Genomic DNA, 12,323 nt, shown 5'->3' with positions numbered 1-12,323 from the left:
ACACTTAAGGTTCGATGACGCTAGGGTTATAAAGGAAGTTTGTATGTGGTTACCGAATGTTGTTCGGAGTCCCGAATGAGATCCTGGACGTCACGAGGAGTTCCGAAATGGTCCGGAGGTAAAGATTTATATATGGGAAGTCCTGTTTTGGTCGCCGGAAAAGTTTCGCACTTTATCGGTATTGTACCGGGAGTGCCGAAAGGGGTCCGGGGGTCCACTAGGGGGGTCCACCTGCCCCGGGGGGGCACATGGGCTGTAGGGGGTGCGCCTTGGCCTATATGGGCCAAGGGCACTAGCCCCAAGAGGCCCATGCGCCAAGGAAACTTGGGGAGGGAAGAGTCCTCAAGGGGGAAGGCACCTCCGAGGTGCCTTGGGGAGGATGGACTCGTCCCCCCCTCTTGGCCGCACCCTTTCCTTGGAGGAAGGGGCAAGGCTGCGCCTCCCCCCTCTCCCTTGCCCCTATATATAGTGGAGGGGAGGGAGGGCATCCATACCAGAAGCCCTGGCGCCTCCCTCCCTCCCGTGACACCTCCTCCTCTCCCGCAGTAATCGATGCTTGGCGAAGCCCTGCAAGATTGCCACGCTCCTCCACCACCACCACGCCGTTGTGCTGCTGCTGGATGGAGTCTTCCTCAACCTCTCCCTCTCTCCTTGCTGGATCAAGGCGTGGGAGACGTCACCGGGCTGTACGTGTGTTGAACGCGGAGGTGCCGTCCGTTCGGCACTAGGATCTCCGGTGATTTGGATCACGACGAGTACGACTCCTTCAACCCCGTTCTCTTGAATGCTTCCGCTTAGCGATCTACAAGGGTATGTAGATGCACTCTCCTTCCCCTCGTTGATGGTTTCTCCATAGATAGATCTTGGTGACACGTAGGAAAATTTTGAATTTCTGCTACGTTCCCCAACAGTGGCATCATGAGCTAGGTCTATTGCGTAGATTCTTTGCACGAGTAGAACACAAAGTAGTTGTGGGCGTTGATGTTGTTCTATATGCTTGTCGTTACTGGTCTTATCTTGATTCGGCGGCATCGTGGGATGAAGCGGCCCGGACCGACCTTACACGTACTCTTACGTGAGACAGGTTCCACCGACTGACATGCACTAGTTGCATAAGGTGGCTAGCGGGTGTCTGTCTCTCCTACTTTAGTCGGATCAGATTTGATGAAAAGGGTCCTTATGAAGGGTAAATAGCAATTGGCATATCACGTTGTGGTTTTGCGTAGGTAAGAAACGTTCTTGCTAGAAACCCATAGCAGCCACGTAAAACATGCAAACAACAATTAGAGGACGTCTAACTTGTTTTTGCAGGGTATGCTATGTGATGTGATATGGCCAAAAGGATGTGATGAATGATATATGTGATGTATGAGATTGATCATGTTCTTGTAATAGATGATCATGGAGCCCCAAGATGGAGATCAAAGGAGCTATATGATATTGGCCATATCATGTCACTATTATTTGATTGCATGTGATGTTTATCATGTTTATGCATCTTATTTGCTTAGAACGACGGTAGTAAATAAGATGATCCCTCATTACAATTTCAAGAAGTGTTCTCCCCTAACTGTGCACCGTTGCTACAGTTCGTCGTTTCGAAGCACCACGTGATGATCGGGTGTGATAGATCCTTACGTTCACATACAACGGGTGTAAGACAGTTTTACACATGCAAAACACTTAGGGTTAACTTGACGAGCCTAGCATGTGTATAGACATGGCCTCGAAACACAGAAGACCGAAAGGTCGAGCATGAGTCGTATAGTAGATACGATCAACATGAAGATGTTCACCGATGATGACTAGTCCGTCTCACGTGATGATCGGACACGGCCTAGTTGACTCGGATCATGTAATCGCTTAGATGACTAGAGGGATGTCTATCTGAGTGGGAGTTCATAAGATGAACTTAATTATCCTAAACATAGTCAAAAGATCTTTGCAAATTATGTCGTAAGCTCGCGCTTTAGTTCCACTGTTTAGATATGTTCCTAGAGAAAATATAGTTGAAAGTTGACAGTAGCAATTATGCGGACAGTAGAAATCTTATGTCCTTAATGCACCGCTCAGTGTGCTGAGCCCCAAACGTCGTTTGTGGATGTTGCGAACATTGGACATACACGTTTTGATAACTACGTGATGGTTCAGTTAAACGGTTTAGAGTTGAGGCACCAAAGACGTTTTCGAAACATCGCGGAACATATGAGATGTTTCGAGGGCTGAAATTGGGATTTCAGGCTCGGGCCCACGTCAAGAGGTATAAGACCTCCGACGATTTTCTTAGCCGGCAAACTAAGGGAGAAAAGCTCAATCGTTGAGCTTGTGCTCAGATTGTCTGAGTGCAACAATCACTTGAATCGAGTGGGAGTTGATCTTCTAGATGAGATAGTGATGTTTCTCAAAAAGTCATTGCCACCAAGCTACTAGAGCTTCGTGATGAACTATAACATATCAGGGATAGATATGATGATCCTTGAGGTATTCGTGATGTTTGACACCGCGAAAGTAGAAATCAAGAAGGAGCATCAATTGTTGATGGTTGGTGAAACCACTAGTTTCAAGAAGGGCAAGGGCAAGAAGGGACACTTCATGAAACGGCAAATCAGCTGCTGCTCTAGTGAAGAAACTCAAGGTTGAACCCAAACCCGAGACTAAGTGCTTCTGTGATAAGGGGAATAGTCACTAGAGCGGAATTACCCTAGATACTTGGTAGATGAGAAGGCTGGCAAGGTCGATAGAAGTATATTGGATATACATTATGTTAATGTGTACTTTACTAGTACTCCTAGTAGCACCAGGGTATAAGATACCGGTTCGGTTGCTAAGTGTTAGTAACTCGAAATAAAAGAGCTACGGAATAAACGGAGACTAGCTAAAGGTGAGATGACGATATGTGTTGGAAGTGTTTCCAAGTTTGATGTGATCAAACATCGCACGCTCCCTCTACCATCAAGATTAGTATTAAACCTGAATAATTGTCATTTGGTGCTTGCGTTGAGCATAGACATGATTGGATTATGTCTATCGCAATATGGTTATTCATTTATGGAGAATAATGGTTACTCTATTTGAATAAAACCTTCAATGGTCTTGCACCTAAAGGAATGGTTTATTGAATCTCGATCGTAGTGATACACATTTTCATGCCAAAAGATATAAGATAGTAATGATAGTACCACTTACTTGTGGCACTGCCATGTAAGTCATAATGGTATAAAACGCATGAAGAAGCTCCATGTTGATGGATCTTTGGACTCACTCGTTTTTGAAAAGTTTGAGACATGCGAACCATGTCTATTGGTGTATACGCATGAAGAAACTCCATGCAGATGGATTGTTTGGACTCACTTGTTTTTGAATCACTTGAGATATGCAAATCATACCACATGGGCAAGATGACTGAAAAGCCTCGTTTTCAGTAAGATGGAACAAGATAGCAACTTGTTGGAAGTAACACATTTTGATGTGTGCAGTCTAATGAGTGCTGAGGCATGCAGTGAATATCGTTATGTTCTTACTTCATAGATGATTCGAGTAGATGTTGAGAATATTTACTTGATGAAACACAAGTCTGAATTATTGAATGGTTCAAGTAATTTCAGAGTGAAGTAGAAGATCATTGTGACAAGAGGATAAAATGTCTATGATATGATCATAGAGATGAATATCTGAGTTACGAGTTTTGGCACACAATTAAGACATTGTGGAAATTGTTTCGCAATTAATACCGCCTGGAACACCATAGTGTGATGGTGTGTCCGAACATCATAGTTGCACCCTATTGGATATGGTGCGTACCATGATGTCTCTTATCGAATTACCACTATTGTTCATGGGTTAGGCATTAGAGACAACCACATTCACTTTAAATAGGGCACCACGTAATTCCGTTGAGATGACACCGTATGAATTATGGTTTAGAGAAACCTAAGTTGTCATTTCTTAAAGGTTTGGGGCTGCGACGCTTATGTGAAAAAGTTTCAGGATTGATAAGCTCGAACCCAAAGCGGATAAAATGCATCTTCATAGGACACCCAAAACAGTTGGGTATACCTCCTAATTCAGATCCGAAAGCAATATGGATTGTTTCTAGAATCGGGTCCTTTCTCGAGGAAAAGTTTCTCTCGAAAGAATTGAGTGGGAGGATGGTGGAGACTTGATGAGGTTATTGAACCGTCACTTCAACTAGTGTGTAGCACGGCATAGGAAGTTGTTCCTGTGGCACCTACACCAATTGAAGTAGAAGCTTATGATAATGATCATGAAGTTTTGGATCAAGTCACTACCGTACCTCGTAGGGTGACAAGGATGCGTACCACTTCAGAGTGGTACGGTAATCCTGTCTTGAAGGTCATGTTGCTAGACAACAATGAACCTACGAGCTATGGAGAAGCTATGGTGGGCCCATATTCCGACAAATGTTTAGAAGACATGAAATCCGAGATAGGATCCATGTATCAGAACAAAGCATGGACTTTGGTGGACTTGCCCAATGATTGGCAAGCCATTGAGATAAATGGATCTTTAAGAAGAAGACGGAAATGGACGGTAATGTCACCGTCTATGAAGCTCGACTTGTGGCGAAGAGTTTTTCACAAGTTCAAGGAGTTGACTACGATGAGATTTTCTCATCCGTAGCGATGCTTAAGTCCGTCGGAATCACGTTAGCACTAGCTGCATTTATGAAATTTGGCAGATGGATGTCAAAACGAGTTTCCTTACCAGTTTTTGTAAGGAAAGGTTGTATGTGATACAATCAGAAAGGTTTTGTCGATCCTAAGGGTGCTAAAAGGTATGCTAGCTCCAGCAATCCTTCTAGGGACTGGAGTAAGCATCTCGGAGTTGGAATGTATGCTTTGATGAGATGATCAAAGATTTTGGGTTTATACAAAGTTCATGAGAAACTTGTATTTCCAAAGAAGTGAGTGGGAGCACTATAGAATTTCTGATGAGTATATGTTGTTGACATGTTGATGATCAGAAATGATTTTCTAGAAAGCATATAGGGTTATTTGAAAGGTGTTTTTCAATAGAAAACCTGGATTAAGCTACTTGAACATTGAGCATCAAGATCTATAAGGATAGATCAAAATGCTTAATAATACTTTCAAATGAGCACATACCTTAACATGATCTTGAAGGTGTTCAAGATGGATCAGTCAAAGAAGAAGTTCTTGCCTGAGTTGTAAGGTACGAAGTTAAGACTTAAAGCTCGACCTCGGCAGAAAAGAGAGAAAGGACGAAGGTTGTCCCCTATGCTTTAGACGTAGGCTCTACAGTATGCTATGCTAAGTACCGCACCTGATGTGTGCCTTGCCACATGTCTGGCAAGAGAGTACAAAGGTGATCATCAAAGTTATCCTTAGAGGAATAAGGATATGTTTCTCGATTATGGAGGTGATAAAGAGTTCGGCGTAAAGGGTTACGTTGATGCAAGCTTTAACACCTATCCGAATGACTCTGAGTAGCAAACCGGATACGTATAGTGGAGCAACCATTTGGAATAGCTCCAAGTGGAGCGTGGAAGCAGCATTTACAATATGACCTAGAAATTTGCGAAGTACATACGGATCTGAATGTTACAGATCCGTTGACTAAAACCTCTCTCACAAGCAGAACATGATCAAACCCCAGAACTCATTGAGTCTTAATCACATGATGATGTGAACTAGTTTAATGACACTAGTAAACTCTTTGGATGTTGGTCACATGGTAATGTGACCTGTCAGTGTTAATCACATGGTGATGTGAACTAGATTATTGACTCTAGTGCAAGTGGGAGACTGTTGGAAATATGCCCTAGAGGCAATAATAAAAGTGTTATTATTATATTTCTTTGTTCATGATAATAGTCTTTTATTCATGCTATAACTGTATTATCCGGAAATCGTAATACACGTGTGAATACATAGACCACAATATGTCCCTAGTGAGCCTCTAGTTGACTAGCTCGTTGTGATCAACAGATAGTCATGGTTTCCTGGCTATGGACATTGGATGTCGTTGATAACGGGATCCCATCATTAGGAGAATGATGTGATGGACAAGACCCAATCCTAAGCCTAGCACAAAGATCGTGTAGTTCGTATGCTAAAGCTTTTCTAATGTCAAGTATCTTTTCCTTAGACCATGAGATTGTGCAACTCCCGGATACCGTAGGAATGCTTTGGGTGTACCAAACGTCACAACGTAACTAGGTGGCTATAAAGGTGCATTACAGGTATCTCCAAAAGTGTCTGTTGGGTTGGCACGAATCGAGACTGGGATTTGTCACTCCGTGTAAACGGAGAGGTATCTCTGGGCCCACTCGGTAGGACATCATCATAATGTGCACAATGTGACCAAGGGGTTGATCATGGGATGATGTGTTACGGAACGAGTAAAGAGACTTGCCGGTAACGAGATTGAACAAGGTATTGGTATACCGACGATCGAATCTCGGGCAAGTACAATACCGTTAGACAAAGGGAATTGTATACGGGATCGATTGAGTCCTTGACATCGTGGTTCATCCGATGAGATCATCGTGGAACATGTGGGAGCCAACATGGGTATCCAGATCCCGCTGTTGGTTATTGACCGGAGAACGTCTCGGTCATGACTACATGTCTCCCGAACCCGTAGGGTCTACACACTTAAGGTTCGATGACGCTAGGGTTATAAAGGAAGTTTGTATGTGGTTACCGAATGTTGTTCGGAGTCCCGGATGAGATCCCGGACGTCACGAGGAGTTCCGGAATGGTCCGGAGGTAAAGATTTATATATGGGAAGTCCTGTTTTGGTCGCTGGAAAAGTTTCGCACTTTATCGGTATTGTACCGGGAGTGCCGAAAGGGGTTCGGGGGTCCACCGGGGGGGTCCACCTGCCCCGGGGGGGCACATGGGCTGTAGGGGGTGCACCTTGGCCTATATGGGCCAAGGGCACCAGCCCCAAGAGGCCCATGCGCCAAGGAAACTTGGGGAGGGAAGAGTCCTCAAGGGGGAAGGCACCTCCAAGGTGCCTTGGGGAGGATGGACTCCTCCCCCCCTCTTGGCCGCACCCTTTCCTTGGAGGAAGGGGCAAGGCTGCGCCTCCCCCCTCTCCCTTGCCCCTATATATAGTGGAGGGGAGGGAGGGCATCCATACCAGAAGCCCTGGCGCCTCCCTCCCTCCCGTGACACCTCCTCCTCTCCCGCAGTAATCGGTGCTTGGCGAAGCCCTGCAGGATTGCCACGCTCCTCCACCACCACCACGCCGTTGTGCTGCTGCTGGATGGAGTCTTCCTCAACCTCTCCCTCTCTCCTTGCTGGATCAAGGCGTGGGAGACGTCACCGGGCTGTACGTGTGTTGAACGCGGAGGTGCCGTCCGTTCGGCACTAGGATCTCCGGTGATTTGGATCACGACGAGTACGACTCCTTCAACCCTGTTCTCTTGAACGCTTCCGCTTAGTGATCTACAAGGGTATGTAGATGCACTCTCCTTCCCCTCGTTGCTGGTTTCTCCATAGATAGATCTTGGTGACACGTAGGAAAATTTTGAATTTCTGCTACGTTCCCCAACATGCACATGCGAAGTGAGTTGTCCTTCTTGGGGACCATGACGACATTGGCGAGCCACTCGGAGTGGTATATCTCTTGGATAAACTCTGCTGCAAGGAGTCGAGCCACCTCCTTACCAATGGCTTTTTTCTTCTGAACGGCGGACCGTCGAAGATGTTCTTTAACAGGTTTCGCTTTTGAGTCGACTCTAAGGCGATGCTCAGCCAGCCCCCTGGGAACACCCGGCATGTCAGCTGGCTTCCATGCAAAGATGCCCTAGTTCTCACGGAGGAACTGGATGAGCGCTTCTTCCTATTTAGAGTCGAGCGTTGTGGAAATATGGGTCGGAGCTGCGTTGTGGTCAGTCGGGTGGATATGAACTGGCTTCGTCTCCCCAGACGACTGGAACACTGACTCTGTGGCGGGCTTCTTGGCCCGCAACAAATCACTCGGATCTACATTTTTCTTGTATCCTTCCAGCTCTACCATTGTTATCTGGGCATCCGCAATCTTCGAGCCTTTCTGGAAACACTCTTCTGCCTTCTTCCGGCTGCCAGTGATAGTGATCACACCTTTGGGGCGAGGCATCTTTAATTTGAGGTACACATAACATGGTCGAGCCATGAAGCGGGCATAGGCTGGTCTCCCCAAAATAGCATGGTAAGCGCTCTGAAAATCCACGACTTCAAATGTCAGCTTCTCTTTGCGGAAATGCTTCGAGTCGCCGAACACTACATCTAGAGCTATTTGGCCGAGTGACTCAGCCTTCTTTCTAGGAATGACTCCGTGAAAACTCATGTTGCTGGAGCTGAGCCTGGACATCGGAATGCCCATTCCCTTGAGCGTCTCTGCATACAGTATATTCAACCCACTACCGCCATCCATCAATACCTTCGTCAGTCGAGTGCCTTCGACGACTGGGTCGACCACCAACGCTTGCCTCCCAGGGGTGGCAATGTGAGTAGGGTGATCGGACTGGTCGAATGTAATGGGAGTTTGCGACCATCTCAGATAGCTTGGTGTCGCCGGGGCGACCATATTTACCTCACGGTTGATCACTTTCAGTCGACTTTTGCTCTCTACGTCAGCAAAAATCATTAGGGTGGAACTGACATGAGGGTACCCTCCATCACTGTCCTCCTTGTCCTCGGCTTTGTCCGACTCCTTCTCTTTGTCCTTGGGCTGTTTTCCTTGAAACTGCTGGATTAAGAGCCGGCACTGGCGAGTGGTATGTTTCGGGTAGATGAAGTTACCCTCTTCGTCTTTCTTCGTGTGGATGTGACACGGCAGATCCATCACGTCATTTCCTTCCTTATCTTTTACCTTCTTGGGGTTCCAAGATCCTTTGGGCTTCCCTTTGAATTTGCCCTGAGTCACGGCCAGAGCCTCTCCAGGAGCAGCTGGCTCGGCCTTCCGCTTCTGCTTCCGACTGGAGTTTCCTTTTTCCGACTGACTCGGCTTATACTTGCCACTCCGGAGCCTGTCCTCTTCTTCACCGTTAGCATATTTGGTAGCAATCTCCATCATTCGACTCAGAGTCATATCTCTAGTTCAACCAAACTTCAGGCTCAACTCTCTGTTCTTGACACCATCCTTGAAGGCACAGACTGCTTGATGGTCAGACACATTCTCCACGGTATGATGCAAAGTGATCCATCTCTGGATGTAATCTCTCAATGTTTCACTCAACTTTTGTACGCAAACTTGCAATTCCATCAATCCGGCCGGTCGCTTGCAAGTTCCCTCGAACGTCCTGACGAACACTCGGGAAAGATCTTCCCAAGTGTAAATGTTGCTAGGAGCTAACTGATTCAACCACGCCCTGGCTGAACCCTCTAGCATGAGTGGCAAATGCTTCATGGCCACCTCATCATTACCGCCACCAATCTGTACCGCCACTCGGTAGTCTTCAAGCCAAGTTTCAGGCTTGGACTCTCCGGTGAACTTACTTACCCCAGTCGCCAACCTGAAGTTGGGGGGTATCACTGCGGCTCTGATGGCTCTGCTAAAGCATTCTGGACCTAAAACATGGACTCGGCTGCTAGTGGGTGCACATCTCTATCTAGGCCACCTCTATGAGCTCTGTTCCGATCGACCAAACCTTGCACGATGATGGATCTCGCGTCAAAGCCTGGTTTTCTGGGGTCGACCGGAGCTCTCTGCCCAACACTGAGCTGGCGCCTGTCATCTTGTTGCCGATGGGCGTTAGACCCACCTCTCGGGGGAGGAGTGGGCACTCGACGCCTATTGTCACGATCAAATCGGTCATCATAGTGGTCCCGCCGGCCTTCACGTCCCACGCGCCTCGGAGGTGACCTTGGGCTGTGAGCCGATTGAACAGTATTCGAGCGACGGATCGACTGTGAATCCTGTTGCGCGACTGTGACACAATTGAGTTCTGATCTCCTACTGCCCGGAGCAAATCCCTGATCTGCATCAAGCCTCTTCCAGCCTCCGACTGAGAGGGCTGAATTGACTCCGCTATACGGGCTGCAGCTGCTAAATTCTGAATCGGGGTTCGATATACCTGAGTCGGCTGCGGAAAGAGCTGTCGTTGACTGGAGTCGGGTACTCGTTACCGCGCACGCTCGTCAAGTGCTCGTTGGAGGTTCTCTAGTCGAGTGCATTCAGCCAAGTTGGCCAAACGCGCTTCTTCCAAGGCACGAGTCTCGGGAGTTTCCCCTGCGATAGGAGTATGCAAGGCATCCATGTTCCGGCGGCGAAGATCTTCTCTTTGCTGAGAAGTGAGTGGCTCGGGTTGATATTCCTCGTGGGCCTGAGCGGGGTCGCCTCCATCGTCCGTCCCGTCGATGCGGGGGAAGCCGGGAGGGCTACGAGGTCCATTGACCATCAAGACCTCCGCCGCTGGATCACTGCTGTCGCACTCGGATGCAGTCTCTACGGAGCCAGTCGATAGATCGAATAGGCCGTAGAGAGATTCGTCGGGCTCAATTGCCACGACTTGGGTGGTGGCCGATTGGCGAGCCACTGCGTGTCTCACCCATCGCTGGAGCCTCGACCGACCGGAGCGCTTGCGCTGGCGGGAGACAGGGAGGGAGGACGGCACAGGAGTCGACCGGTATGGGGTCGACGGCTGCCGCAGCAGGACGCCGCGGACACACACCCGAAAGTGCGTCGCACCGCGGGCGGGGAGCGCGTCGATGTCGAGTGGTGCCTCCTAGAGCCAAGCGGAGCCGTCGGCGATGAAAGCGACCGCACCGAGACGGATCTCGCGGCCCTCGACCAGAACTCCGCCAGAAACCATGATGAAGGCGATCGGTCAAATTGCAACTTCTCCAAAAAGTCGCTAAGACACCAGCCCCAAGGTGGGCGCCAATTGTCGTGGTTCTAAGTCTGACAGTAGAATGGGGGGTAGGTATGGAGAGGCAAGATCTTAGCTATGGAGTAGTTGTATACGCAAGGGATTTACGAGTTCAGGCCCTTCTCGGAGGAAGTAACAGCCCTACGTCTCGGAGCCCGGAGGCGGTCGACTGGATTATGTGTGTATGAGTTACAGGGTGCGAACCCTTTACATTGAGGAGGGGATGGCTTATATAGAGTTTGCCAGACCCCTCCGGCCCTCAGTTATGTAGAGTTTAAAGTACATTAAGACAGGGAGTTACTGGTAACGCCCACATAAAGGACCATGAAGACTATTAAAGCTACTTAATGTCAGGCCGTTGCGTGCTGAGTGACTTTAGGTCTCCTGGTAGTCGAGTGATTAGATTCATGGTCGAGTGGCTGTCTTCATCGTCGAGTGTCCTTGAGTTCATCGAGTGGAGTCTCTCTTGGTCGACTGGAAGGTAGCTTCTTCTAAGGATGTCCTTGGGTAGGGTATCCTAGATAGGTCCATGACCCTACCCTAGGTACATGAGTTCATCAATATACCCGGGGGCCATAGGTTTCACTAGTGGCTTCTCTCAAGATAGCATAAGTATTACGGTGGGTGAACAAATTACTGTCGAGAAATTGATAGAAAAGAGAATAATTATTAGATTATCTAGGCATGATCATGTATATAGGCATCACGTCTGCGACAAGTAGACCGACTCCTGCCTGCATCTACTACTATTACTCCACACATCGACCGCTATCCAGCATGCATCTAGAGTATTAAGTTCATAAGAACAGAGTAACACATTAAGAAAGATGACATGATGTGGAGGGATAAACTCATGCAATATGATATAAACCCCATCTTTTTATCCTCAATGGCAACAATACAATACGTGCCTTGCTGCCCCTGCTGTCACTTGGAAAGGACACCGCAAGATTGAACCCAAAGCTAAGCACTTCTCCCATTGCAAGAAAGATCAATCTAGTAGGCCAAACCAAACTGATAATTCAAAGAGACTTGCAAAGATAACTAATCACACATAAAAAAATTTAGAGGAGATTCAAATATTTATCATAGATAAACTTGATCATAAGCCACAATTCATCGGATCTCGACAAACACACCACAAAAAGAGTTACATCGAATAGATCTCCAAGAAGATCAAGGAGAACTTTGTATTGAGGTTCCAAGAGAGAGAAGAAGCCATCTAGCTAATAACTATGGACCCGAAGGTCTGTGGTAAACTACTCACAACTCATTGGAGAGGCCTTGGATATGATGTAGAGGCCCTCCGTGGTCGATTCCCCCTCCGGCGGAGCGCCAGCGAAGGCTCCAAGATGGGATCTCGCGGATACAGAAGGTTACGGTGGTGGAATTAGGTTTTCGTTGGCTCCCTTGATGTTCTCGGGGTACGTGGGTATATATAGGAGGAAGAAGTAGGTTGGTGGCCGCCTGAGGAGCCCAC

This window comes from Triticum dicoccoides, chromosome 1B (assembly GCF_002162155.2).
Source record: "Triticum dicoccoides isolate Atlit2015 ecotype Zavitan chromosome 1B, WEW_v2.0, whole genome shotgun sequence".
Taxonomy (NCBI): Eukaryota; Viridiplantae; Streptophyta; class Magnoliopsida; order Poales; family Poaceae; genus Triticum; species Triticum dicoccoides.
The sequence above is the reverse complement of the archived record's forward strand: the minus strand, read 5'-3'. Positions refer to the sequence as shown.